Source organism: Rattus rattus, chromosome 1 (assembly GCF_011064425.1).
Source record: "Rattus rattus isolate New Zealand chromosome 1, Rrattus_CSIRO_v1, whole genome shotgun sequence".
NCBI lineage: Eukaryota > Metazoa > Chordata > Mammalia > Rodentia > Muridae > Rattus > Rattus rattus.
The window spans coordinates 216,889,500-216,896,706 of record NC_046154.1 but is presented as its reverse complement, the minus strand read 5'-3'; positions in this window follow the sequence as shown (position 1 = coordinate 216,896,706).

The window sequence follows — 7,207 nt, the reverse complement described above, 5'->3', positions numbered from 1 at the left end:
TTTTTGTGACTGGGTTACCTCACTCAGGATGCTATTTTCTAGTTCCATCCACTTGCCTATGAATTTCACGAATTTTTGTTCATTTTAAGAGGGGAAAATAAGGCTCAGAATGAACTTCTCATTTTCTATGCATTGTGGATAAAGCAGCACAAATTACATGAAAGTCTGAACATGGACATTTTGTATACTAATTGAGTCTGTCATTGCAACAAAGAAACTAACCCATTCTGGTTACTTTAGTTAAAGTACCTGAATACTTTCTAACTAGGTCAAACCATACCTGTAAAATCAGAGGCAAAAGGAACCTAACATGGACTATAGCAACATGTATTTATGCCAGTATTCTTTTAGATAGTGTTTTGGAATCCTGTCTATGGAATTATGAACAGTCCCAATTTTAAAATGATTTAATTATTCAGTTAAAGTATAAAAACAAATGTCCTATTATAATGAAATCAGGTAGAAGTATATTCTTTATACTCTCTCTACACTTTCAGAGATATAATAGCTACCCACAGAGAATAGAAATATATAACAATATGACCAAGAAAATATCTTTTTGCAGAATATTGACAAACAACATTATAACCACCTGTACAGGTAAAATTTCACGCCCAAATACTTTGCAAACATGATTTGTATGTTAATTTCTATGGTGGCAAATTTTATTATGCTATACTGCTTTATTAGGTGATTTAGTTTCTTTCAATTCTATAAAGTAGGAAATAAATAAGATTACAAATCTATTAACAATTTGCTACTTCCAGAATATGACCATGCACTATTTATTATTGATAATGTAAATTTCTAGGAAAGTATGAGTTGTATATATGAGGCATGAAACCCAGGATGGGATATCATGGATTCAACTGCTATTATTAATAGGAAAAATTTTAACTGATGTCTAAGCTAAAAATTCTAATTAGTGAAATTGGAATTATACTGGCATAGTGGGTATCAGACTTAGTACTTTCCAAGAAAATTGGGTCCTATGTTCACCATAAGCAGAATCTGTTGATATACTAAGCATAGGGGTTTCAAAAAAAAAAAACCACAATAGGAATAATTGTTGTTCACAAGCACCATGGTAAGTTATATCAAACAAAATGAGTAAACCAATCTTCTAAAATAGACTATATGAAGCTGTGTTCCCCATCCTGCTGCCCTCCCAATAACTTAGTTAGCCTGCTTTCCTTTAGGTCTCTCTGTTATGTTTTTTTGCCACTGTGGTGATGTGGGGCTGTCACACTTAATAAAAGTGTTGAAACTGGCATTCCCAGGAACACCCAAAAGAATCTTGAGTATTTTCTCACTGTGTTAATTGATTTTCCTTACTGTAAAAAGTCTCCAATATAATAAGAGAGGAAAGATTTAGTTGGCTATGTGTTTTCAAAGTTATCATCCATCATGGTGGGGAGAGTATGGCAGAGGACAGAACAGAGCAGCTCACACCATAGCAGTCTGAAAGCAGAGAGAGGTTGGTGGGGATGTTGCAAGCTGGCTTCTGTCTACTCCTCCTCTTTCCTCATAGGTCTTCAGCCTATGGGACTGTGTCAAAAATGGGGCAGGTCTTCTACCCTGAGTTGATTTTCTCTGGAAACATCTTGACAGGATGTCATTTTTTTATTGATTTTAGTATTTATTTGTGCACATGTTTGTGTGTTTGTGTAAATGTGTACCATGATCTAAGGATGCCCATGGAGTCCAGAAGCTAGTGTATAATCCTTTGAAACTAGATTCTAGGTAGTTATAAGCTACCTGAAAGTAATGCTGGGAACTGAAGTTAGGTCCTCTGGAAAATCTACAAGTGGGAGTCTAAAGACTAAACATCTCACCCACCATGGAATATCATTTTTAAAAGCATACTTTACTAATACTTATCTTTATGCATGCCTCAGTACAATTAATTTATTGACAACCAAAGTAAACCACTACACTTGTGTTAAAAAGATTTATCAAATAAATAACACTGATCTCAAATCTCCATATTGGCAATTCCATATAGGAAACTATCATCTTTACATATTTTGACAAAGTCAATTTTCAAAACAATTCTATTAAGCTGCAGGAGCCCTGCCATCTAGACTGTGACCAGATCTGAACAGACCTGGTCAAACAGCTCCCTGTACCCAAATCCTATGGGAGGGAGAGCTAGACCTTCAGGGGGCAGACGCCTGAGAAACCAGAGGAGACTACACTCTGCCCACATTTCTGACTCAAGAGGAAAATGCCTAGTGCAATCTGGGCCCCCTGTGCACAATGACCCGGGAGAAGCAGGGGCATGCCCTTCTGGTTGCTACCCTCATGGAGACCTAAAACCCAACCCTGAGGAGCAACTTCAGGCCCGAGACCAGAGGTAAGACCAACTTTTCTGCTCCAAGTGACCTGTCTGGTGGAGTCAGGATACATAAAGGCAAAATTCTTCTGGTACCTGACACTTCCAGTTTCTAGCTGGTGACCAAACCTTGCTGATCCCAGCCCACAGCTCCCTCCTCCAAAACCCCATGGGAGAGAGAGAGCTCATCACCCAGACATGTGGGCAATCCCGAGACTGCAGGGCAGGAGAGACAGCCACTTCTGTCTACCTTTGCCCACATCCCTGGCCCAAGAGGAAACTGTATAGGGTCTCTGGGCACAGGAAGATAGGGGCAGTCAAGCTGCAGGAACTCTGTGGTCAAGACTGTGCCCGGATCTGAATAGACCCGGACAAACAGCTCCCAGCACCCAAATCCCTTGGAGGGAGAGCTAGACCTTCAGAGGGGCAGAAATGCCTGGGAAACCAGAGGAGACTACTCTCTGCCCACATTTCTGACTCCAGAGGAAAACACCTAAGGACATCTGGAACCCCAGTGCACGGGGCTCACAGAAAGGGCGGCGCAGGCCCACCTGGCAGTCCCCCAGGAGCAACTTGAGCCGTGGGATCACAAGTAAGACCAACTTTTCTACTCCAAGAGACCTGACTGGTCAACTCAGTACACAGGCCCACAGAAACAGCTGAAGACCAGTAGACAGGAAAGACTACACGCCCGAAAGCAGAACACTCTGTTCCCATAACTGGTTGAAAGAAAACAGGAAAACAGATCTACAGCACACCTGACACACAGGCCTATAGGACGGTCTAGCCACTGTCAGAAATAGCAGAACAAAGTAACACCAGAGACAATCTGATGGCGAGAGGCAAGCACAGGAACCCTAGCAACAGAAACCAAGACTACATGGCATCATCGGGGCCCAATTCTCCCACCAAAGCAAACACTGAATATCCAAACACACCAGAAAAGCAAGATATAGATTTAAAATCATATTTGATCATGATGCTGGAGGACTTCAAGAAAGACATGAAGAATTCCCTTAGAGAAACGCAGGAAAACATAAACAAACAAGTAGAAGCCTATAGAGAGGAATCACAAAAATCCCTGAAAGAATTCCAGGAAAACACAAGCAAACAGTTGAAGGAATTAAAAATGGAAATAGAAGCAATCAAGAAAGAACACATGGAAACAACCCTGGATATAGAAAACCAAAGGAAGAGACAAGGAGCCGTAGATAGAAGTATCACCAACAGAATACAAGAGATAGAAGAGAGAATCTCAGGAGCAGAAGATTCCACAGAAATCATCGACACAACTGTCAAAGATAATGTAAAACAGAAAAAGCTACTGGTCCAAAACATACAAGAAATCCAGGACTCAATGAGAGATCAAACCTAAGGATATTAGGTATAGAAGAGAGTGAAGACAACCAGTTCAAAGGACCAGTAAATATCTTCAACAAAAATCATAGAAGACTTCCCTAACCTAAAGAAAGAGATGCCCATAAACACACAAGAAGCCAAAGAACTCCAAATAGATTAGATCAGAAAAGAAACTCCTTCTGTCACATAATAGTCAAAACACCAAATGCACAAAACAAAGAAAGAATATTAAAAGCAGTAAGGGAAAAAGGTCAAGTAACATATAAAGGCAGACCTATCAGAATCACTCCAGACTTCTCGCCAGAGACTATGAAAGCCAGAAGATCCTGGACAGATGTCATACAGACCCTAAGAGAACACAAATGCCAGCCCAGGTTACTGTATCCTGCAAAACTCTCAATTAACATAGATGGAGAAACCAAGATATTCCATGACAAAACCAAATTTACACAATATCTTTCTAAAATTCCAGCCCTACAAAGGATAATAAATGATAAAGCCCAACATAAGGAGGCAAGCTACACCCTAGAAAAAGCAAGAAACTAATGGTCTTGCAACAACACAAAGAGAAGACAAGCATACAAACATAATTTCACCTCCAAATACAAAGATAACAGAAAGCAAAAAAAATCACTATTCCTTAATATCTCTCAACACCAATAGACTCAATTCCCCAATAAAAAGACACAGATTAATGAACTGGATATGTAATGAGGACCCAGCATTTTGCTGCCTACAGGAAACACACCTCAGAGACAAAGACAGACACTGCCTCAGAGTGAAAGGCTGGAAAACAACTTTCCAAGCAAAATGGTCTGAAGAAGCAAGCTGGAATAGCCATTCTAATATCGAATAAAATCAATTTTCAACCAAAACTCATCAAAAAAGATAAGGAAGAACACTTCATATCCATCATAGGAAATATCCACCAAGATGAACTCTTAATCCTAAATACCTATTCTCCAAATAGAAGGGCACATACATACATAAAAGAAACCTTACTAAAGCTCAAAGCACACATTGCACCTCACACAATAATAGTAGGCGATTTCAACACCCCACTCTCATCAATGGACAGATCATGGAAACAGAAATTAAACAGAGACATAGATAGACTAACAGAAGTCATGTACCCAATGAATTTAACAGATACTTATAGAACATTCTATCCTAATATAAAAGGATATACCTTCTTCTCACCACCTCATGGTACTTTCTCCAAAATTGACCATATAACCAGGCACAAAACAGGCCTCAACAGATACAGAAAGATAGAAACAATCTCATGCATCCTATCAGACCAACACAGGCTAAAGCTGGTCTTCAATAACAATAAGGAAATAATGCCAACATGTACATGGAAGTTGAACAAAGCTCTACTCCCTGATAACCTGGTCAAGGAAGAGAGAAAGAAAGAAAGAAAGAAAGAAAGAAAGAAAGAAAGAAAGAAAGAAAGAAAGAAAGAAAGAAAGAAAGAAAGAAAGAAAGAAAGAAAGGCTTCTTAGAATTTATTGAAAATAAAGGCACAACATACCCATACTTATGGGACACAATGAAAGCTGTGCTAAGAGGAAAACTCATAGCTCTGAGTGCCTGCAGAAAGAAACAGGAGAGAGCATAGATTAGCAGCTTGACAGCACACCTAAAAGCTCTAGAACAAAAAGAAGCAAACACACCCAGGAGGCATAGAAGGCAGGAAATAATCAAATTCAGAGCTGAAATCAACCAAGTAGAAACAAAAAGGACTATACAAAGAATCAACAGAATCAGAAGCTGGCTTTTTGAGAAAATCAACAAGATAGATTATCCCTTAGTCAGACTAACCAGAGAACACACAGAGTGTGTCCAAATTAACAGAATCAGAAAAGAAAAGGGAAACATAACTACAGAATCAGAGGAAATTAAAAAAATCATCAGATCCTACTACAAAAGCCTATATTCAACAAAACTTGAAAATCTGGGGGAAATGGATCATTTCCTAGACAGATACCAGGTACCAACATTAAATCAGGAAAGATAAACCGTTTAAACAATCCCATAACTCCTAAAGAAATAGAAGCACTCATTAAAAGTCTCCCAACCAAAAAGAGCCCAGGTCCAGATGGGTTCAGTACAGAATTCTATCAGACCTTCATAGAAGACCTCATACCAGTACTATCCAAACTATTCCATAAAATTGAAACAGACGGAGCGCTACCAAATTTCTTCTATGAAGCCATAATTACTCTTATACCTAAACCACACAAAGACCCAACAAAGAAAGAGAACTTCATGAGTTCTTTGTATATTTTGAATATAAGCCCTCTATCAGTTGCAGGATTGGTAAAGATCTTTTTCCAATCTGTTGGTTGCTGTTTTGTCCTAACAACAGTGTCCTTTGCCTTACAGAGGCTTTTTAATTTTATGAGATCTCATTTGTTGATTCCTGATCTTAGAGCATAAGCCATTGGTGTTTTGTTCAGGAAATTTTCTCCAGTGCTCATGTGTTTGAGATTGTTCCCCACTTCTTCTTCTATTAGTTTGAGCCAAAATATACAAAGAACTCATGAAGTTAGACTGCAGGGAGACAAATAATCCTATTAAAATGGGGTTCAGAGCTAAACAAAGAATTCACAGCTGAGGAATATCAAATGGCTGAGAAGCACCTAAAGAAATGTTCAACATCTTTAGTCATAAGGGAAATGCAAATCAAAACAACCCTTAGATTCTACCTCACACCAGTCAGAATGGCTAAGATCAAAAACTCTGGCGACACCATATGCTGGCAAGGATGTGGAGAAAGAGGAACACTCCTTCATTGTTGGTGGGATTGCAGACTGGTACAACCATTCTGGAAGTCAGTCTGGAGGTTCCTCAGAAAATTGAATATTGCACTACCTGAGGACCAGCTATACCTCTCTTGGGCATATAGCCAAAGTATGCTCCAACATATAACAAAGACACATGCTCCACTATGTTCATAGCAGCCTTATTTATAATAGCCAGAAGCTGGAAAGAACCCAGATGCCCTTCAACAGAGTAATGGATTCAAAAAATGTGGTACATCTACACAATGGAATACTATTCAGCTATCAAAAACAATGACTTTATGAAATTCATAGGCAAATGGTTGGAACTGTAAAATATCATCCTGAGTGAGGTAACCCAATCACAGAAAAACACACATGGTATGCACTCATTGATAAGTGGATATTAGCCCAAATGCTCAAATTACCCTAGATGCACAGAACACATGAACCTCAAGAAGGATGAACAAAATGAGGATTCTTTATTCCTTCTTTAAAAGGGGAACAAGCATACCCTTTGGAAGGAATAGGGAGGCAAAGTTTAGAACAGAGACTGAAGGAACGCCCATTCAAAGCCTGCCCCACATGTGGCCCATACATATACAGCCACCAAACTAGATAAGATGGATGAAGCAAAGAAGTGCAGGCTGACAGGAGTTGGATGTAGATGTCTCCTGAGAGACACAGCCAGAATACGGCAAATACATAGGTGAATGCCAGCAGCAAA